The sequence below is a fragment of the Gopherus flavomarginatus genome, chromosome 3, assembly GCF_025201925.1.
Source record: "Gopherus flavomarginatus isolate rGopFla2 chromosome 3, rGopFla2.mat.asm, whole genome shotgun sequence".
NCBI classification, from domain to species: domain Eukaryota; kingdom Metazoa; phylum Chordata; order Testudines; family Testudinidae; genus Gopherus; species Gopherus flavomarginatus.
The window spans coordinates 234,280,196-234,304,012 of NC_066619.1; the positions used below are offsets into that span (position 1 = coordinate 234,280,196).

The following is a 23,817-nucleotide window of genomic DNA, read 5'->3' on the forward strand; positions in this document are numbered from 1 at the left end:
AGCACGTAGCCGGCCGCCCCCCACTGTCCCCCTCCACCCACTGGACAATCATCAGATAGGTGGTCTTGGCAAATGATTAGAATACTACGGCAAACCCATTTCTAAAGGGCCTCTTCCTCTGATATGTTATGTCGTATTGACACAGCATAGGATCCAAATCATCACTTTTTGTTGGGATTTACCTTTTGAGAAATTATTCTCAGACCCTATGTTCTAGTTGAGCATAATTCTCATCCAATACAGGCAGTGCTACAAGTAAGCACTGTGAATGCACAATATTACTTTTGAATTTAGTGCTGATGCCGCCTTATCACACTTGGCCCTAGAGACCAAAGTCATTGCTTCACCCATTGAACAAGTAGAGTCAGTGGCAGATTAACACGTGGCACCACAGGGTCTGTGCCCAGGGACCACCACCCCCCCCACAGGAGCACTGGAACATGGGTAGAAGTGCCACCAGCGCCAGAACTGTGGCCAGGGGTGGCTCTATGGTTTTTGCTGTCCCAAGCACGGCCGTCAGGCAGCCTTTGGCAGAGGTCCGCCCCGATCACACGGATTTGACAGCAGTTCTGCGGGAGGTCCGCTGGTCCCACACGGTGCCTGGAGCCACACCTGACTGTGGCCCAGCCCTCCTGTTCCTCCCCTTTAGGGTGACCAGATGTCCCAGTTTTATAGGGACAGTCCTGATATTCAGGGCTTTTTCTTATGTAGGCACCAATTACCCCCCACCCCCATCCCGATTTTTCACACTTGCTATCTGGTCACCCTACTCCCCTTCCCCCTGGAGCCCTGTCCCCTGGTGGCCAGGCCAGAAGTCAGAGCCAGGCCTTTGTCAGAATCACCCAGGGAGCCTGGTTGCTGTGGTGAGCCCTGGACCCTCCACTCCCTGGGATGCACCAGTTAGGGCAGCTGGAGGGTCCAGGGCTCCCCACAGCAGCCTGGGCAGCTCCAGGAACAGCTTTGAGGTGGGCCACTCAGGGTCAAGCGGGCTCTGTGTGGGGGCACAATGGTCGGTGCATGCTGCTGGCTGGCAGGGGAGTGCTGCAAACTTGTAGCGGCAACACGAGTGGGGGGAGCAGATTTCTCCCTGCTTCTGCCTGGCGGAGCAATGGTGGGGGAGCAGTGATGCACAGATACTGTTGGCCCCTTCACCCCCGCTTCCTCTGCACCTCCCCTAGGGGCTGTAAGAGGGAGAGCAAGGAGCAACACCAAGCACTCCGTGCATCCAGGTCCCTTTCTCCCCCTGGGCTGTGTAAGGGGATGGTAGGAGAGCAACATCTCCTGATGATTGCTTCACAGCACAGCCCAGGTGGGGAAAGTGACCTGGCTGCAGGAAGCCCAGATATCGCTCCTCACTTCCCCCTAGAGGGGAGCAGCATTGAGGGTAGGGGGGAAGCAAGCAGCAGCACCAGTCATTCCATGCAGCCAACTCAGTTTCCGCACATGGGCGTAGAAGAGGCGTCCAGGGGTTAGGCGTGAAGAGGGTCACAGTGCAGGGGTTGGGACACAGGGTGTGTGTGCAGGGGTTAGGGCTGAAGAGCTAAGGGGCAAAGGGGTCACAGTGCAGCACAAAGTAAGGGTGACAATACACCATATACCAGGGATTGACAACCTATGGCATGTGGCTCACCTGGGTAAGCCCTCTGACAGGCCAGGCCAGTTTGTTTACCTGCCGCATCTGCAGGTTCAGCTGATCGTGGCTCCCACTGGCTGCAGTTCACCACTCCAGGCCAATGTGAGCTGCAAAAAGCCACGGCCAGCACATCCCTCTGCCTGCGCCGCTTCCCACAGCCCCCATGGGCCTGGAGCAGTGAACCACGGCCAGTGGGAGCCACGATCGGCCGAACCTGCGGACGTGGCAGGTAAACAAACCGGCCCAACCCGCCAGGGGGCTTACCCTGGCAAGCCATGAGCCAAAGGTTGCGAATCCCTGCCATATACCATGCCATCCATAGGCGCCATTTTCCCTGGCACCGGTGGGTGCTTGTGTCCCTGGCCCCACTCCAACTCCACCCTTTCCCCGCCCCCATTCCAACCCCTTCCCCAAAGTACCTGCCCCAACTCTGCCCCCCTCTCTGCCCCATTGGACCCCTTCTCCATGTCCCCACCCCAGCCCTGCCTCTTCCCCAAGCATGCCGCTTTCCCCCTCCTCCGCCCTCCCTCCCAGCGCTTGCCATGTGAAACAACTGTTTCACAGTGCAAGCGCTGGGAGGGAGGGAGCGAGAAGCAGGATGCGGTGGTGCACCCGGAGGAGGAGGCGGCGGCAGACCAGAGGTGGAGGTGAGCTGGGGTGGGGGAGGGGGCAGGGCAGGAAGCTACCGGCAGGTGCTAAGCAGCGCCTGTGATGCCACCCTAACTTCTCCACTGCATCTGGGGCAGCACTGCCTTTAGACTACTTAGGCACTCAGCAGCTGCCACGGTCCAGCCCCTGCTTAATTTGTACCAGCGCTTGCTGGGGCCGAGCCCTGGCACCTCTTTCAATACAAATTAAGCACTGGGGGGAGGCCGTGGGGCCCTGGGGAGGAACCCACAGGGGCCAGGTGTGATGGGGGTGTGGAGCCTGCAGGGGCCAGAAGCAATGGGGGGGGCCTCCATGGGAGCCAGCGCAATGGGAGGACACCATGCCCACAGGACCAGAGGTGACAAAATATAAGTTTCCCCAAGGTGCCATGTTCCCCAAGGCTGGCCCTGGGCAACTCTTAGTGTGGCCTGGCTTCTGGCCTGGCCAGGGTCTCATGGGGGCGGGCAGGGAGAGAAGGAGCACAGGGCAGGGCCCTGTGGTGAGAGGAATGTGGGGGGCCCAAAAGTTCTTTGTGCCCAGGATCCCAGTCAATCTGAATCTGCTTCTGAGTAGAGTATGACAAGCAGCAGGAGCACAGCACAAGCTTCCTCACCATGAAGCCAATCTCCCTCACCAGAACTGAAGGAAGCACCTCTCCAGGTGAGAAGGCAGTGCTCTCCCATGCCCATTCAATTCTTGGCTTGTCTGTGGAGACTACCAACAAACACATGTGGCAATAAGAGCTGGCTTTGTGATACAGACCATCAGTCCACTGGGCACTGGACTAAGGCTATACAATTGATTTCACATAGAGGAGGGCAGAAAAAGCCAGCAAAGTACACAATGTCCCTCAGACATTTGTTTTTTTGTGAATGTCATTGGCTGCTGCTGGGTGAAATACTGAGCTAGTTACAGTGTCAGCCAGTAGCTCCATGTTCCTTACAATATGTTTCTGCTGGAGGTTCATGATAAGAAGGCAACACCCACAAAATAACTATAACTGGAATAGGAGCCAGTTGGGAGGTAGGGCCGCAGAGGGTTTGATGAAGGAGTGACAAGAAGGAGGAAGGAAAAAAAAATGAGGCAAGAGGATAAATGGGAGCCGAGGTTTATAGAACTGGGGGGTTTACATTATGGGCTGTGGCCAAGATGCACTTTGCACCATTCTGGAGAGCAGGGTTGTAAAAGTGGCTTTAAACCACTTTTATACATCTTCTCTTCTTGTTGGGCTGCCTAGAGAGGAGGCTGATCCCTGGTGTAAAAGTGGTCTGACGGATCCTTTATGCCTAACTGCTCATGGTCCCAGCAGGCCATTATGCCAGCTCTGTGTCAATAGAATATATAGATACCCTGTCATAGATGTCTCATGCCTCCCCATACTAGGCCCAGAGAAGATGTGAACCAAGGACTCCCACATTACAGGTGTTTACCCTAGCCCCTCTGCTAGAGAAGGCCTCTTGTACTCAACTATCGCTTTGGCCCAATAGTTAAAGTGGAACAGGCAAGCAGACAGCACTCCCCGTTCAAATCCTTTTGCCTCAGCTGGCAGACGGGAATTGAACCAGAGTATCTAACATCCCAGCTGAGTACCCTAACCCTATCGAGGGCTTCCCACACTGGAATTTTGCTTTGGCCCAAATAACAGATGAAAATGTTCCACTTTAATTAACATGAAAGCCTCATTCTTGTCACTGTTCAAATCCCATCTCAGGAAGAATTGAACCAAGGTCTCTACTAGTGTAGGTGCTTATTCCTGCCATTGTACTCAAACTTTCCAGCCTACACAGTCTCCCTTTCCAGAGTCTGATCTGACTTGTCTATCCCCAAGTTTCACCTCACTTAAAAACTTACAAAATTGGACATAAAAATACAAAAGTGTCCCAGCAAACTTACTGAAAAATTGCTGACTTTCTCATTGTTACCATAGAATTATAAACTAAATCAATTGGAATATAAATATACATTTGGGTGCAATGTTTGAGCCTGTTTTTCACGTGTGAGCCTTGTCTGTAGCCCAAGCCCCACCACCTAGGGCTGAAGCATGTACTTTAGGTTTGCGCAGCCCTCAATGGTGTGGGGCCCTGAGCAACTGCCCTGCTTGCCACCCCCTAGTGCTGGTCCTGCACTTGCAACCCTCCTGAACCTGTCCTGTGACACCTCCTCCCCCTCAGGGCTGCAACCCCCAGTTTGAGAAACATTGATCCAGATTCACTGAGTACCCTCTGGAAGACCTCTGAGTACCCCCAGGGGAACACATACCCCTGATTGAGAACCACTGTTACAGGGCACTTAACCCCCACTGCCCTCCAGGAACATACACTTTCTCCTCTTTAGGGCCTGAGCCAACTCCCACTGAATTCAACAGACTTTGCTATGCTGCCTTTTAGAAAATTCCATTACTACATCAGTTCCCCTTACACATGTGGTTAGGTGCAAATCTCCATATTTACACACCTAGCCAACCTTGAAAATCTTGGTCCCACTGACTGTAACTGGTGCAAGAGCAGGCTCAAGAGTTGTACAACATTTTGCAGGGGGAAGGAATTAAGCAAGCTGCCACTGCTCTACTATCTGATGCATTTTACAGGATTCTGTATCATCTCTGAAAAGGGATATCTCAAGTACTGTTTCATCTCCGAAGAGGAACCTGGACTTCATCATAGCCAGCTAACTTGAGACCTCTACTGTATGCAGCGGTGGTCAAAAAAGGGAAATAGAATATTAGGGTGCATCAGGAATGGAATGGAGAATAATATAATGCCATTATATAAACCACTGCATTACCTCATCTAGAAGAAGGTGTGCAGTACTGGTGACCCCATCTCAAAAAGGGTATTGCAGACTCAGCGAGGGTTTGGAGAAGGGTTCAGAGACTGAGAAGGGACTGGGAAAACACCTAAGAAGTGAAAGTGAAAGACACACACATACACACACACACCCCGGCAAGAGATTGGGATTGTTTATCTTTAGGAAGGGGATGATTAAAATGGAGGTGACCACAGGGTTCTGGGACTAGGGGTGCTGGGGATGCAGCAGCACCATTGGCTTGAAGTGGTTTCCATACTATACTGGAGTTATGGTTTTAGTCAATGGCTCTCAGCTCCCCCATTATACAAATTGCTCCAATGCCACTGGAGGTGACAAAAGTCACAATAATGATTGGTCTAGAGAAGGCAGATCAGGAACTGCAGTTCTCCCTGGCTCCACAGGACAGTCAATGAAACCGAACAGTAGAAAATCCAAACCTGGTGAAAGGAAATACTTTTTCACAGAACATGATTCAACTCTGGAACTTGTTGCCACAGACATTCACTGAGGCCAAATACTTCAGCAGACTGGAAAGGGATCAGACATTTCTCTGGATAACAAGAATATCAGTTAATGCTAATACGATCTTTGGAAGAGCTATGAAACCTCATGCTCCAAGGTTTAAACCAAGTATTGGGGAGGCAGCTTATCCCAGCTATTAACCAGTCTAACGTAAGGTTTCTTTCACCTTTCTCTGCAACATCTGGTAGTGGCTACCATCAGTGCCAAGACACTGGACTAGATGGATTTAGGGTCTAATCCAGTGTGGCAACTCCTATGTTCCCATTTTAGGGTCTTTTAAATAAAATTTTGTGCTGTTATTCAGAGAGAAACAGTTCATGCACAATTCTCTGCAGCTCCATAAAGAAGATAATTTATTTGCAATGCAGACAACAAGGCAGAGTTTAATTTTATAACTCAGATTCTGTCTCTCTTTTTTTCTAACGCGTGTGGCATATAACAACTAACATCCACCTTTAAAGCAAAGAAAGCTGTGTGGACAGAGTGTTCAGAAACACAGACAATGTGTGTTCCTTCCAGGTCACTGTTTACTTTTCAAAGCATCCTTGACCATGTGTACCGTTATGGCAGAGTACCCATGTTCCAACCACTGGGGAAGACAGTTAAACCATGGAGACTAGTTTAACTGCTCTTCTGGCACAGAGATGCATCACTGTGAATAACAGAACAAAAGAGGGAGAGAGCAGAGATTTTAAGAGAAATTAAACAGGAAAACAACTTTTCTTTGTACTGGGAACGATCATCTGGGCAACAAAGCACAAAGCTTATTGAGTAAGATAAGATCTTCATTCCAAGAAAAAGGGAGGTGGGAGGAGAGAAACACACTCATACCCTCACCCACCCACACCCACCCACATACCCTACTTGGTTTCTATAGCAGCATAATCAGACATTTTTCTCTTTCCACAAGGAAGACTGACTAATGTTCTGCCGTTATACTAGTCTGCATTTTAATCAGATTTTATCTTCTCTTATCCTTTTGGGTCCTATCCCCCTGCCCATTGCCCCTTCCCTTTTCCTCCTTATGTAACATGCAAATTCTGGGCCAAGAAGTGAAATGGAAGGTTTTGTCTTTCCCATCCAGAACAGCTCATGTGCCTCTCTCATTTTATTGCATATGTTTGGGTTTTCACAGTACATGTAATTCTCAGAGCATGGAACGCTGATGACAGACTCTTCTAAATAAACCCGGACTCTAGCCCTCCTGCAAAACTTACTAGTGAGGAGTAAGCAGGATTTTTCTTAGAAATAAGTACATTCTATTTTTCATTTCTGTGAGTATTGTGGGAAGGGGCTGGATTTGTTCACAGTGGGGAAGAGGCTGGCATTAAAACAGCTCAAACCACAACATTTAGAAATCTTGACCCCATAACTTCACCAATTCCAGTATTCCTGGGCCCAGCAGGTACAGTGATGGAAAACACAAACCTGGGTGTAGGGCTCCAGAAGGAATGAGCTGCTGCCCACTCACGTACAGAAGGCCCACTGATGTGAGAAAAGACTACAAATGTGAGGAAGGGTTTGCAGAGTTGAGCTCATGGATTGTGAGCTCTTTAGGGCAGGGTTGTGTCCTTTGGTTGTAAAGCAACAGGTACAGCAATGGCTCTGTGAGCAAGACTTTTGAAAGCAAATCAGGAATTAGTCACTGATTCCCTTTCAGTTTCAATGGGACCTGGATACCTACCCTCACCACTGTAGAATCCTTTGAAAATCTCACTGTGTATCAAAAATAAATATTAGTAAAATTACCACTAATTGGCTTTAATTAATGGCTGGGAAAATGCCCACTTATTTTGCTTCCAGAAATCAGCTCGCAAAGCATTTCAAGGATAATCAAAACCAGCCAAACAAACAGGAGTTAAGCCAACCCAGGAAGTAACTGGGTAAGTGATTCCCACTAGAGAGACATAACTACATTCCAGATAGGGCTAAATGAGGCTGGATAAACATGGCTGTGCTTTATATGAATATGAACCATTTTCCTTCAGTAACTCTCTTCATCCCCTTTCATCTAAGGCAAGAGCCTCATTGTTATAATTTGTGAGGGATGTGGTTTACGGTATGCTAATGAGCCAGCACTGCTGCCCACAAGGTTGTATAACAGCCTCAAATCGTTTCTGTTCATTAAAGATAGTTATTAGTATTCAGACAATTATTATTCAGGCAGTTGACTACAGATATGCAGCCGAAAGTTGACAAAAAAAACGCTATTCAGTTTTCTTAGCAAAAATGAGAAATTGGAGCTACTGCAGCATCCAGCACACTAATACAAGCCACTTTTGAACAACATACTGTGAAAATGGTTAAACATGAACAGGAATTAAACACAGGAAGCTTGAGCCTGGACTCTGTCAAAAATGTTGGTATTCCATAAATCCTCCTGTGATGATGAAGTGTACCATAGCAGAGGAGGGTAATACAGTGCTATAGTATGGAGACATGGCTCAAATAGTCTCATATGGTCTGAGCACTCTTTTTCTGTATCAAGCATGGAGTCAGTCCAAAAAATAGAAGTAACACTTGGAAGAATGCAGCTCCTGGACGAATTACAAATTCCAAGTACCAAAAAACAAAGGTTGGTATGCTAGGGCATCTCTGCAGAGAATATTGTATATGAGCCATCAATATTTCATCTGGAATGTAAAGCTATTGAATCCCACTTGGAACTTAAGTGTCTCAATGTATAACTACAGTTGTTTGCTAGAACCAGTTTTAACTGGTTATACCACTTTCATGAACATTATTATCTTCATTTTCTTGTTCAGAATTCACACTGTTTTGCCCCATGATAGCACCAGTATATTAATTTCCAGATTTTTAAAGATGTAGGCGTTCAAATAAAATATAACTCCCTTAGTAACATTTACAGAGATGAGAGAGACAAGGTGAGTGAGATCCTAACGCTAAGCTCAAAAGCTTGTCCCTTTCTCCAACAGAAGTTGTTCCAATAAAAAAATATTACCTAACCCACCTTGTCTCTCTAATATCCAGGGACCAACACAGCCACAACTCTAGATTCAAAAAGATAAGTCATTTTTTTTAAGATGGTCTTTATCCCTTTTAGGAAGCAGAATATAACCTTATCAAATAGACACCCAATTTGTGGACATCTTCCCATCTGCTCCATTGCCAGCAAGTAGTAAATAGGGCAAAGAAAAAAGGACAACAAGAAGACTTAACCATTCATTTTCCATGTAATTCTCTTCTTCTTGTCTTCCTCCTCCCCCAAATATTCAGCATCTTTGAAAACAAGTGTTCCCTTTCCCCATATTCCTAGGAGGGGATTCATTGGAGGGGTCAAAGCAAAGGCTACTGCCACTTGTTGGGGTGGTTTAATTATGCCAGCAGGAGAGCTCTCTTCCACCAGCACAGAGCAGCTACACAGGAGACCTTACAGAGGCACAACTGCAGTGGAGCAACTGTGCCGTTGTAAGGTCTGTAGTGTAGACATAGCCTAAGAGTTATACAAAAAAGAAATTCCAGTTGTTCACAGTCCAAAAACCCAGATAGTATTTTCACAAATGACACTGAAACCCCTAAGTACATTAACTGTGTTTGATTCTTATCTCCCTTCCACCAATGTAAATTAGGACTGACTCTCCCAAAATCACTAAATTTACACCACTGTAAAACTGATGAGAATGCAATCCAAATAAGGCCCGTTGTGTCCATTCACATTACTTCTTTTCCACATAGGCAGCTCTCATTAGAAATTCTTCCCTTTTCAACCTACTCTCAAACAATTATTCATCTAAGTTACACCCCCTTGAGGGATCTGGTCAAAGGACATTACAGAATAACTTTCCCCCCTTCCCCTAGCTGCTTCCTCCCACTCCTTCCTTTCCTCCCTATAACTGGAGGGGTGTTAATGGACCACTTCACCTTGAATGATCTCATAAAATATATTAACTACTTATGCTAAACAATCTGTTCCACCTTGTAGTTAGCTGTGACACACTGATTAAGTTTCCTAGACCCAAAGAAGAGCTCTATGTAAGCTTGAAAGTTTGCCTCTCACCCCAGGAGAAGTTGATCCAATAAAAGATATGTCTTCACCCACCTGGTCACTCTAACATTTATCCTAGTTTATTATTCAGTTCCATGGTTTGTTAGCATACAGCTCCTACATCACACTTTTCATCCATATATGTCTATGAACTATAGCAAAGAAAGTAAGTATCATTACCCCTATTTGCAAGGAGGAAACTGAAGCACAGAGCAGCGAAGTGACTTATTACAGGTCTCAAAGCAGATCATTAGCAAAGGCAGGAATAGACGACCAGACCAGCACCCTATTCACTGAACCATAGGAGTAATTTCAGTTGCTCTGCAGAACTCTTTAAGTAAATACCTCAATTTAACTTTACAAGCTCAATTCCCATTTTTTGCTTAATATACTCCATAGCAACAAAGGCAGTTACATAATAAGAAAAAAAATATAACTTTGTAGTTAACCAACAGTTTACAGGAAGCAAATCCTGGCTTGTCAATGGCTGAAAAGTCATGTGGCAAGTCAGGAAATTTCTGTTTACTTTTTCAGAGGTCAACAACAGACCAACATTTACCATTCAAATTCCACATGTAAGTGACTTCACTGTCACTGGCTGTAACTGAATTCAGTAAAAACTATTATTCACTGTTGACCCAAGAAGGTGTATATGTACATTTCTGCTTCCTGATTGGCTCAGAGATAAAGACTTTTTTCTCCTTTCCTTTTGACTTCATTATCTCTTTGGAATGTTAGTTTAAAACAAAAACCAAAACCAAAAAATGCTTACACTTAATATCTTGGGAGATTTATATACATATTAAAATATTCAGAATATATAAACACTATTAATGTACTGACTTCACATTTCAATGATCAACAAAAGACTGTTTCATGTAATATTTACCTTCAGGTTGAAGTGACCATCTGTTTACTATTGCTTGATTATCTGCCGGGTGGAATATTTTAGCCATCAGAACCCAAAAAGTCAAATATCATTCCCAACAATCAAGACTAAAGCTTTTATATGCTCTGTGTTTCCAATCAGATTACATATTTTCTGTGTAGGCCACTAGTTCAGACAACCATTCACTTGTTTCCTCCTACCCACAAACAAGTTATTCATCCTACCCCCAAGGTAACATTTCTCTGTTGTTGATTTCTCTAGCACTTTCAAACCTGGATGAGAGAATTAAAATATTTTTATTTAAAAATTGTTTGGGGTTTGATTGATTAGCTTCATTCACCTTTCTGTGTAATAAAAATATTCAATGCCCTGGAGTACAATCAGAATCAGGGGCGGCTCCAGGCCCCAGCATGCCAAGCACGTGCTTGGGGCGGCATGCCACTAGGGGCGCTCTGCCAGTCGCCGGGAGGGCGGCAGGCAGGCTGCCTTTGGTGGCATGCCTGCAGAGGGTCTGCTGGTCCCGCGGGAGGTCCACTGGAGTCACGGGACAGGCGACTGGCACAGCGCCCCTCATGGCATGCCGCCGTGCTTGGGGAAGCGAAATGTCTAGAGCCGCCCCTGATCAGAATGATGAAGTTTGCAAATGTCACAGCTTCATTTCAGGATCTACTGATCCATGAAAGCAAATTACTACATTGAATGCTCTGCCACCACAATTGTTGTGTACATTCAAGTGGTTAGAGCAGATTGTAACGTGGCTGTGGGAGTCAGAACTCTTACATTCTAATAATGACTTTGTTACTAACTCACTAGTTGTCCTTGGGCAAATAACTTAACTTCTGTGTCTCCTTTTAGTCCTCTGTACAAAATGGGGAGGCATACTTTACAGTAGAGTTGTGATCTTAATTAAATGTAATCTTGAAATATAAAGGTCTTTGAATTTAAGATGAAAGGTCAACAGAAGTGCAAAGTACTATCATGACTACATTAAAGTATTATCAATACATAATGTATTGTATTACATATTTCAATATAGCATGTGTCTCTTTATGAGCTTGATCCTGCTCCGATTGAAGTCTGTAACAAAATTCCATTGATTTCAATGATGTACAATCAGACCCTGGTCATTAGTCTTTCATTATGGATTTATTTCCTACTTTGGTTTGAAGCTGGGCAAAAAAGGTATATGACACTTGTACATTTAAAATGAATTAATATATTTTTCATTAAAAATACGGTAATTCTGATCCAGACTGACTTGTATCTCACATTTGAGCCTGCTATGATTTTAAACCATTTAAAAGCATATTAACTACTGAAAATCAAGGTCATATTAAGTGCACTATAAAATAAAAGCTTGATGAGTTTATGTAGCAGGAATTCTTACAATAAGTCACTTATAAGAGCTATTCCAACTACAACTCTTAGGTGACAATACTTGCAAAGCAGACAATATTGAAATTGAACAAATATAACCATCCCTTTATGATCTCCTGTATTTTGTTTGCTAGCTAGCTAAAGAGCCACTAGCTGTGGACTCCTCTAGCTATATGAAATTATCAGTTCAGGTATTCTCAGTAGCCTTGTGGAATGATTTTAGGAGCAAATGAGAACAGATTTTGCATTAAAATAATTGGATGATCAATGGAATGAGATGCTGTCCATTCCACACTACTCAGCTAGAGAACCTAGACAGCAGCTGGCTCGCTGTTTAAAGTCACACAATCTCTCACTCCAATCTCTGACTCTATCTATTTCTAAGATAGCCAATTATCAGTTTATGATGTTTCAGCTTTCTAAATGAGAAGTAAAAATATTTTGCATTAATATTGCACGCAGTCATGAATAAAACATTTAAAAGTTGCTAAAATGCGTTTTCAACGTATATTTGAACAGTAAGTGCTATCTCAGTGATTTCAAAAGATGTACTCTTTCAAAATACCAAACGACACCAAATACATAAAAAGACATACAGTCTCTTGTGGTGTATGATACATCTAGAAAAGGGGCCAAGTTACACTTCTTTCCCTGGCCTGTTCATGGGGCAATGCAGCTACCTGCTTCCCCCTGTTCATGGCAGATAAGGTTAAAATTGTAGCCCTAAAATAAAAACTTCTGCAAAATCAGGGTCCAGCGTGAAAGTTCTCACAAAAGTATTGGGCATGATTATAAAATGGTACGATTGGTTTTAATTTAGAGACTACTACATAGGAATTAGCATTTGAGTTGTTTGTAATAATTGTCCTTTGTTCCTTGGTTAGCATATCATCTGACTGGACAAATGGAAAGATTTGTTGTGAGTTATATTAAGCAACCATGGAGTTTTAACAAGAGCACCTGGCAAATATTCAGCAAAGTTCTAATGGCTTCACTTATGAACTTTCCTTACACAGGAACAGACTGTCCTGTAGTTAGCAAGGAAGTTTAAAAATTAAGGAAGATATTTTATTTATCCTGTGTTATAGTTTTAAATCAAATACAAACTCAAAAAGTCCATCAAGATGATACAAACCTTGGTTTGTTTGGGGGCTTGTAGCCCCACTGTATTTGAAAAAGTGCTCGCAAAATACTTCCAAGGGTAAGCTTTTCAAACACTGGGAAAGAGGAAGGCAACAAATCTAATTTGGGGAATGGAAAGAAAGCTCTTCAGTAAAAACAAACCAGGACCAGCATGAGCTTAAACTTAGAATCTCCTGTGCCTAGTAGCACATGAGGAAACCTGTTTTTCCCTACTGCTTTCTGTCCAAAGCAAGATGTTTGATTCCAACAAACATTGTCTCCATGATGGCAGCATCCTTGTCAATCATCCTATGATAGGTCAATCGTTGTCCTCCACACCACCTCCTCCCTCCACATACCTTGTGCTTCTGCCAGTGGGTAGCCTGATGACATGGGCAAACCACCGTAGTTGTCTCTGTCTACTTATTGAGTCTGCAGTCTGCTGACCTGTGTGCCACAACAGTTCCACTTCGGTTACACAATCTCTCCCATGAATTCCCAAGAGTCATCGTCAACTATGTACCCTCACCAAATGCCACATTGCCAAAGTGTACAATCATAGTGAGATGACAATAACATTATAGTGTGTAGATGTATCTTCCTACTCTTCTCAATGTTTGACAAATGGAATAATGATCCACTTGCTGTTACAATTTGATGGGGGAGGAGGGAAGACCACAATGAAGTGTTTGAATTATATAGCATGCATAAAAACGAGTCCCGAAAAAGACAGTTTTAATCTACAGTTGTTTGCATTTTATAATCATAGATTTCTTACATAGATTAATATTGTACCAGGAAAAATAATAATATTTAATGTTTGCTCCAGGCATTACATCCTCAAAGCACTACCAATTAATTGTTGTGACATCATTGAGGTACGCAAGTATAATTTTCACGTATTATTTCTAAGATACAGTGATTATTATCTCAGCAAAGGACCTAATCCAAAGTCCACTGAACTCATTAGAAGTAGAGCTGGGCAGGAAATGGTTTTTCTGTACCACTAAAATTTTCACAGCTGCATTAGGGTGAAACCAAGAACTTTTGACTTTTTTCCCCCCATGAAAAAACAGAGAGACCACATCTCTGCCCAGAACCACCATTGGCTGAGTAATTGGACACTCATCTGTAAGGTGGGAGACCTTGCTTTAAGTCCCTGGATACACACCAGGGACTAGAACCAATGTCTCTTCCCTTCCAGAGAAGTACCCTAACCACTGGGCAATTGGCTATTCTAGGAGGCCTTGGGCTGTGTCATCTTTTGACTGACCGGGGCGGCTCTAGGTATTTTACCACCCCAAGCACAGCAGGCAGGCTGCCTTTGGCGGTTTCCCTGTGGGAGTGAAGTTCTAGAACAGCCTTCCAAGGGGAGTAGTGGGGCAAAAGACATATCTGGCTTTAAGACTAAACTTGATAAGTTTATGGAACGGATGGTATGATGGGATAGCTTAATTTTGGCAATTGATCTTTGATTATCAGCAGGTAAGTATGCCCAGTGGTCTGTGATGGGATGGGATGGGATCTGAGTTACTGCAGAGAATTCTTTCCTGAGTGCTGGCTGGTGAGTCTTGCCCATATGCTCAGGGTTTAGCTGATCGCCATATTTGGGGTCGGGAAGGAATTTTCCTCCGGGGAAGATTGACAGAGGCCCTGGAGGTTTTTCGCCTTCCTCTGCAGCGTGGGGCATGGGTCACTTGCTGGAGGATTCTCTGCAAGCTTGAGGTCTTCAAACCACAATTTGAAGACTTCAATAACTCAGACATAGGTTAGGGGTTTGTTATAGAAGTGGATGGGTAGGGTTCTGTGGCCTGCTTTGTGCAGGGGTCGGACTAGATGATCATATTGGTCCTTTCTGACCCTAAAGTCTATGAGTTCCCCGGTCCCGCGGATTCGGCGGCACGTCTGTGGGAGGTCTGCTGAAGCCGCGGGACCAGCGGACCCTCCGCAGGCATGCCGCCGAAGACAACCTGCCTGCCGCCCTTGCGGCGACTGGCAGAGCACCCCCTGTGGCTGGTCGCCCCCAGGCATGCGCTTGGCGTGCTGGTGCCTGGAGCCGCCCCTGCCTGAGAATCCTTACCAACTCAGAATTTAGCCAAAATGGATATATTCCTTCAAAAAGTTTCAGTTTTGATGAAGAGGCATTTTTCCAATGAAAAACTATTCATCAAAAAATTCCCCAACCATCTCTAATTAGGAATCTTCTCACTAACTTCAATGGGATTTGGATTAGGCCCACAAGGAGGTTAAATGACCTGCTAAAGGCTACACAGCAAGTCAGTGGTAGAATCTGGATCTGAACTCAAGACTGCCTAGTTCCTAGCACTATGTTTTAGTCCACTAGCCCAATGGTTCTCAACTTTCCCCCCCTTGGGACACAAAAGCCACTCCTGGTTTCGTGGCACACAGGATTATGGAATTGTGATTACTGCAAGAAACTGCAAATGGTTTGTGTATACTACGGCTGGACTTAAGTGTGGTTGTTGTTAGGATATGGGGTTGTGCTGGAAAATTGGAATAGCAGGGGTGCAGGGCTGGTGTCTCTTGCATAGAGATGTAACCTGCTGCTTTGTATCAGAGGGTGTCAAGATTTAATATAAAATATAGTACAAATTAAATTTCTTCACAAGTCTTGAAGGCCCAACACTTGAGGCCAAATACTTCATTTTTAGAAAATTAATCTGTTACAATATTACAATCCACATACTGTAAGATTTATTTTCGGCTCTGGCATTAGATTTTGCTCTCAAAAGAAGAGAGCTATTGTGAAATTGTAAGGGACATGTAGTGAATCACAGTGTGCATTCCACATTTAAGCTGTGTAGCAGTTGTGTTCCTTATCGTTTCCAAATAGCTTTTGTTTGCCTGCCAATTCAGCTGACTTGTCCTGCCTTGCAATCCTTTGGGAAGAAAGAGCAGACTTAACTGGCTTCCTTTGGAGGCAGAACTAATGCAAGCTCCTGTGACCTCTGAAGTATTTCAGAATATGTAAAAGGATGAGACAAATTGCAGGTAAAGATATACAAGATCCTTTATGTAGGCAAATAGAAACAGCATGTGCTGTATCACTAAGTTCTAGTGTACAGGTTCCCCCCACCCCCATGATATATATTTGTTTTTCAAGAAAACCACAATGGGATTAGTGAGACAATGAAAGGAATTCCAAACAAGACGAATGATACAAGAACCATATGAACGCTTGGCTCAGTTTCAGTATCCTGGAACATACTTTATACGCACCATTAGTGTCTTTGCTAGATGCTGGTCTTTTTGTGAGGCTTGAACACCCAATATTCAGTCAGCTCTTCCTAGAGGAAACTCACTAAACAAGAACATAACATTAGAAATAAAACATTTGGAACAACCAGGAGATTTCCTTGTCTCAGGAAAATCAGAAACACATTATTCACTGTTCCAGAGGCTCCTTTTTTCCCCTCATATAATTTTGCAGTTGGATTTTAAAAAGCACATGTGGATTGTGGCCATAACAAAGTGTGCATTTCAAGCACTCCATCTTTTGTTCATTTAGCTTTAAAACATTTTTTGTGACTTCTTCAGCTGCTCTGAAGTATTAAAATATTCATATTATTTTATTCCATAATCCTGTAGTATTTCCAATAATCAATTATAACAAAAATAAACTTAACTGCTTCAGGCATCACTTTCTCCATGTGCAAACTGAGGATACTAATCCTGACTCATCTTTGCAAAGTGGGAGACTGTACTATTAAGTGTGATGTATTGTTATGATAAAAAAAATTGATTTTTAAAAGTTAAAGTGGTTTTCAGTGTATGCTTTGAATCAGATCAGTCTGTCCAGGGGTAAAAGTTTCAGGGGGGCTTTTTGCAAGGGAAATTCCATGATTTCCTTACAGAGATTCTCCTGCCTCATCCCACTGGGGAGGCAGGATTTGCCCCCTGTGGAAAAGCCACAGCCCACATCTGCTGGAGCAGGGGATCCATGGGAGAATGAGACAATCTTCATGGACCAAGCGTGAAGTGGTTCTGGTCCCCAACAGCACCATCCTCCAGTGGAGCCACTCTCTTGCTGCAATTTCCCGCCTGAGATAGGAGGATCCACAGGAAAGTAAATACATCCTATAGCTGCTGTAACTTTTTGGACACATTTTTTTGTGCCAGAGTGTGTGGGGAAGATGTGCAATCCCCTCCCCAACAGCCTCCTGATTTCACCCTTTTTGGCCACAGTCTTTGGGCTCCATGGAGATCCCTCTGCAGGTTCTATGGGGTGAGGGAGGATGGTGCCACAGAAATACCTATGTCTCCTTTATATGTGTGGAGGACCCATCCACATGTGGATCTCAGTGCACATTATCTGGCTTTTTAAAATGAACCTTATTCCATGAAGAAAAGATTTTTCCTCAATGTACATGTAATGCAGTGTTTTGTAACACAAGGGAGCATCTATTACCGCAGGGAAATGCAAAATAGACCCCATGTGCAGAGTTGGTGTAGGAGGTAGAGGTATATTTATTATGATGCACTGAGGAGCATTGCTACAGGACATTACAAACCAGAATTCCAGTCAAAGATACTGGGGGCAAGAGACAGAAGCTGTGAAATCAGATAATCAGCTCATGCAAATTCACTTATCTAGCATTAGAAAACCAGAGCCAAAGCTAACATAGGTTTTATGTAAAATCTTGTCGCTTTTTACAGATCCAGACTAACACAGCTACTCCTCTGATACATAGATTTTATGCTAATTTGCAGACCACCACAGACTAAAGGGTTAATGGAGAAGCTTACCTATAACTTGCAGACAATGGTGATATAATATGCTAAACACCTTCCTGGGAGATTTTGACATTCGTTTTGACAAGGCCACAGATGCAAAAACCCCATAATTAATGTCCTCACTTGCCTCCTTAGAACTCTCCCAGTCCTGGGTCATTTCTGGGCCACCCCACACAGCCAGTGACACCCTTGACCTGGTCTTCAGATTACATGTTAATATCAAGGACATCCCAAAACAGCCATGGTTTTGGACAGATCATCCCCTCACTGAGGCTCACCCAGCTCCTAGACAAGGGAGGGAGGGATAGCTCAGTGGTTTGAGCATTGGCCTGCTAAACCCAGGATTATGAGTTCAATCCTTGAAAGGACCACTTAGGGATCTGGGGCAAAATCAGTACTTAGTCCTCATAGTAAAGGCAGAGGGCTGGACTCAATGACCTTTTGGGGTCCCTTCCAGCTCTGTGAGATAGCTCTATCTCCATATATAGGAATCACAACAAAACAATGACCCTGATAGGATTATGAAAAAATTCTTATTTACCATCAAATTCCAAAGCATGTTAAAAGACAGCAGCACTCCAGCCACTGGAAAAGGAACCAAGGATCTGTTGAATTATCATCCTACACTAGGCTTGACCATCAATACACTGCCTCCCAAGGGTACATTTACACAACCTGAAGCTGCAAGCCCTCCAGCCTGAGTCAACAGACTTGGGTTAGCAGGGCTCATGCTACCACGCTAAAAATAGGCATGTGGACATTGCAGCTTGGGCTCTGAAGCCTGGCGAGGAGGGTCCCACAACTTCAAAGCGCTGTCTACACATGTATTTTTAGGGTGCTAGCATAAGCCCTGCTAACCCAAGTCTGCCAACCTGGGTGAGAGGCTTGCTGACATGGGCTATGTAGTCTTACCCCAAATGTCCCCTTCCTCCCCATCACTCACACAAATCTCCTTGATGGTCTGACACTCTGTTTCAGATGAAGCGATAGGGGCAGAAACTTGAGTGCCAAATAGGTGGAAACAAAGAACATCTCCAAGCCCTATATTGAGGCTGTATTACAGGCCAAGACAACTTTCCCATTAGTCTTCATTGAACCTGTCAATCCCTTAAATCACCCACCTTGTCTGTCTAATCCTCATCTGAAGGAGCTACCCAGGGTAGTAAGCACTTTATCAATCCTTAGTGCCTGCATCCCATAAAAGAACCCAGAACTATGAACAACTATCAACCTACTTGCTGAAAAGATCATGCACAACTGGAAAGGCTTCTCAGACAGCATGAATCTGCTCCCTCTATATCAGCCAACAAGCTGCCCAGGCATCTGCATTCCCACAGTTCACATTCAAGAAATCTCAACCTTAGACTTGTGAATCTAGCCAGGCCCTTCCTGGTTTGTGAAAGAGTCTGAACAACTGCAGCCAGTCCTGACTGAAATAGCCAATTCAGGGAAGGAATCTTCCCTTCCTCCCTCAGACATGTAATAGAAACCCAAAACTAAAGAAATCTACCCTGAATACGTTGGTTCTGTCTAAGTATCCAACCTTCTGTTCCTGAGCAATCTCACAGAAAAGCTACCCAAAGGACAACTACAAGCTCATTTCTTTGAAGCTGCTATCTCAGACCTGGCACCATTTGGATTGAGGTCAGGACACGGGCCAGAAACCACTTCAGTGGCACTGATGGATGATAATCTGCTGTTAATGGTTAGCAGTTGGACATCCATTTTCATCCCCCTGGACCTCTCTGCAGCTTTCAGCACTCTCTACTATGAGATACTGCTGTCTTGCCTGAGAGAGGTGGCAGTAGTACAAGGGAATACACTAAACTGTGATAAGTCCTTCCTGAAGGGACAAACCCAAAGAGTAGTGATGGGAAATTGCACCTCCACAATATACAGATGACACACAACTCTACTTATTCTTCACTGCATACATCCATATCACTACCATCAAGATAACCCAGTGCTTGGATGAGTTCAGCTCATGGATAAAGAGCAACTGATTCAAGCTATCCTTCCCCCCACCAAAAGAAGAGAGAGCGAGGTAATGCAGGTGGGCAGAGGAAAGCACTGAGGAGTTTGCAGCCATAGCCCAGTCTCCTTTGGTTGAAAATACACACGCACAATTGGTCAGTTCAGTCTGTAGTTTCAAAGTGCTCCTGGATTCCTCACTGATGTTAAGCTCTTACATAGGAGCATCAGCAAGTCATGCCTTCTACTATGCCCTGCTAAGAGACTCCAAATCAACATGGTGGACAATGACAGCCTGGGCATGAAGCCATCAGACCTTAGGAAACTCCATCTAGTACAGAATGCTGTAGCATGTCCCCTCAGTAACACAAGCTACCATGAGCACATCAAACCTCTGCTTTCTGCACTGGCTTCCTATAGCACATCTAATAAAGTTCAAAGTCTTGATCTTTATTTTCCAGGTGTTCAATGGCCTGGGCTCAGGGTATCTAAAAGATCACCTAACATTCTGAGATAATGGCAGCAGTTGACAACTGCATTCCTCTGGCACAACAGAACTGTAGGCTGGTGGACCTAACCACCAGCCTGGGAAAATAGTCAGCCACCCCTAGTTCAGTTTGTAGACCTTACCTCAGGGCTTTGCATACACTCCAGGGAGAAGGAGGGGAGAAATGTGAAACAATAACAAAAAGCAACAGTCCTGTTGTCAATTGAGGCTGTAGGGCCCTCTGGTAGCTTAATGGTCCAGACCTTCACCAGTGTAAGGGACTCTGAAGGGCCTGCTTGCCCTCTTGCAGTCTTCTGCTGCAGCCTCAGGAAAGTATACTTCCAGCCTCTCCTGGTCCCAGGCTCCCCAATGGTGCTGGGCTCTCTTTTATGTCCCCTAGCTAGGAATCATCAGACCCAATCACTTGATACTGTCCAGCTGGATCAGATGATTCCCAGCACCTGGCTACTGAGCTCTTTTCCAGAACTGCTGCTCTTCCTGGCTGCTCCCCAGCCTCCCTGGCCCTTAAAGGGGCAACCTGCCCTGTTACAGGAACTTTCTCCGGGGTTCTCTGCTCGGTGTCCCCGTTAGGTTCCCTCCTTCTGACCCTTTGACCTCACTCCTGTCCCTGTTCTTTTATTAGTTGTCCCCCGAACTCAGTGGGTTCTGTGGTCCTGTGGGTCCTCCCTTTAGGCTGAGGGGGGATCCTTTAGCAGTGGGCGGGCTTCGCCCGCCCACTTCCCAGACACCCAATAGATACAGGAACTTTCTCCGGGGTTCTCTGCTCGGTGTCCCCGTTAGGTTCCCTCCTTCTGACCCTTTGACCTCACTCCTGTCCCTGTTCTTTTATTAGTTGTCCCCCGCACTCAGTGGGTTCTGTGGCCCTGTGGTTCCTCCCCTTAGGCTGGGGGAGGATCCTTTAGCAGTGGGCGGGCTTCGCCCGCCCACTTCCCAGACACCCAATAGGTACAGGAACTTTCTTCCATAAGGGTAAAATTCATCTGTGTAGAGACAGAGTTTTCTAAGGACTGTCACAAATCTCATCACATTCCGGTCCAGGTGCAAGGCACACCTCTTTGACCTGCCTTCTTTAACATAAAAACATAGCAGCTTACACATGTAAACAACAAAAATCTCCCAGACAAAACCCTACCAAACAAAGCATTACTCCACACGCTCAATTTTCCTCATCTTTATCCCGAAGTGAGGATGAGAGAGATAACAAACCACATGTGAAGGATGTTAGTCAAGTCACTTAATGCACTGCTGGAAGGTGCTCAGATGAGGGCAGTGATGAGGGCAGGATAAGAACTTATGTAGAATAGACCTTATCCATCTTTTACTGAAGTTGTAGTTCCCATTTTGAGATAGATGAAATATTAAATATTGAGCAAAGAAAAATCCATCTGTGCACAGTATTTTACCAAGTTGTTTTTTCCCCCTTTAAATCTAAACCCAGATCACAACCATTGGCACTTGCCAATTCCTAACTTTAAGAGAAGAGGAGTTTGATTACTGTAATCTCTCATCCCAGCTGTGAGGGTAATAGCATGAGCAGAATCCTGCCTTACTGAAAAATACAAGATTTTCTCTAAATATAACAATTCCGTAAATGCTGCTAGTCTGAAATCTAGTCTGAACAGAAACAAGCCAATGGCGCATGTATATTCATAACTTGAAAGATATCAGCCTTGTATGCTGTTGATGAATTCAGCCTCTTCTCTCTTTTTATAGCAATGATTTGACAGTTAAGGCTGAGTCAGCTTTTATCATTATAATGTTATGATTTATTTGTATAGTGGTAGTGTCCAGACACTCCAATCAGGACCAGAGCCCTACTGCTCTGGGTACTGTACAAACACATAGAAGATATGGTGCCTGACCTAAGGAATTTACAGGATGGAGGAGAGGCATACTGCCAAATATATCTAGATCTAGATCTAGATCTACACACACACAGCTTTTATAGATCAATTTTGTGCTCTAGATCAATTTTGTGCTCTAAAATATTATAATTTCACTCTTCCAAACTAAGGCCACCCAACAATAACCCATCCAGGGGACCAAATTTATTAGGTTATGGGCATGTACATCCAGTTTGCACCATTCATTTTCTCTCCCCTAATGGCTCCGTTCTCAGGATCCAGCATGGGGTTGAAAATGGCAATGCTGTGGACCTTTGAAATTCTTGGGGAACAGGATTAAGGTCAAGGTTAATACCCTTCTCAGTGATGAAAATGGAGCCAACAGAGAGCATTGGGATAGGGCAACACGTTTAATATGTGTCCCTGACCCTGGATTTGTCATTGTGGGTGTCAGCTTGCCAAACTAAGGAGCTGGACTTTTAATGCTGTTGTAGCCCTTATTTTGAAGGCTGATCATTTTTTCATTATCAGTGTTTCTGCTAAAGATAAAAGTCAAATTCTACTCTTGAATGTACCTCCTGGGCTCCCAGAGGAGTCTCCAGAGTTTATTAATCTCATATAAACCAAGACACTTAATTATATTTAGTGTAGGGGAACATTAATACAAAAACTGAACATTACTTTCCATTTAGTTTTGTGGGACAAGGGACGAGTTAGTAGCTACTATTTAATAGCAGGGAAAAAAAACACTCCAAGACCCACTGTCTATTACTGTGAGAAGACACAAGGGAAACAAAGCCACTGAAGATAGAAGATCAACGGGAGTTTTACCACTGAGCTCAAGGGGAGCAAAGGTAGGTCAATATTGAGTGCTTTTGAAAATCTCACACACTTTATTGGAACTTTCTACTTAATCAAAGGCCATCAAGCATGTTAGAAAAAAAATCAATGAATATCTCAAAAAAATCATGACAGAAATAGGCAGATTAGTTATGGATTTTATCGATGCTCAGATGTGTGGAGCAGCCCCAGTTCCCATGGAGTTCATCATTTCTCAAGATCAAACCTATTATCAGTGATAAGCACTATTGTATGATAAAGACTCTCCACTGTGTTTATAAGTCGGATAATCACTCCCAGACAGCTACAATGCCCAAAAGAACTGGAAGGCCAAGGAACTTAAAAGATGAATTCTTATCTGACAGGTAATGGATTTTGAACCATGCAAGAAGCAAAACTAGAGAATGAGGTCAGATCACCCAGATTGGTTTGAGTGGGGAGGAAAGGGAAGGCAATTGGCAATACATTAGTTAAGGGGCAGGATAAGAATAAAAAGCCTTAGAACTTATTAAAACTTTACACACCTTCATGTATATGAGAAAGTGTGTGTGAGAAACAATGCAAATAAGTGATGGTCATATTACCACCACCCTATACCGAAAACCTGCCAACCGCTATGCCTACCTTCATGCCTCCAGCTTCCATCCCAGGCACATCACATGATCCATTGTCTACAGCCAAGCACTGAGGTACAACCGCATCTGCTCTAACCCCTCAGACAGAGACCAACACCTACAAAATCTCCACCAAGCATTCTCAAAACTACAATACCCACATGAGGAAATAAGGAAACAGATCAACAGAGCCAGATGTGTACACAGAAGCCTCCTACTGCAAGACAAACCCAAGAAAGAAACCAACAGGACTCCACTGGCCATCACATACACTCCCCAG

General features: G+C 44.4%; 1 long non-coding RNA gene across 1 annotated transcript in view; it reads right to left on the minus strand.

Moving 5' to 3' along the window:
- Positions 1–5,947: 5,947 nt before the first annotated feature.
- The window catches only part of LOC127048393 (uncharacterized), a 53,259-nt gene continuing 35,389 nt past the window's right edge, over positions 5,948–23,817 (minus strand). The window contains exon 3 of the long non-coding RNA XR_007773639.1: positions 5,948–6,263. This is a non-coding gene — a long non-coding RNA (uncharacterized LOC127048393). The remainder of the gene's footprint in view (positions 6,264–23,817) is intronic.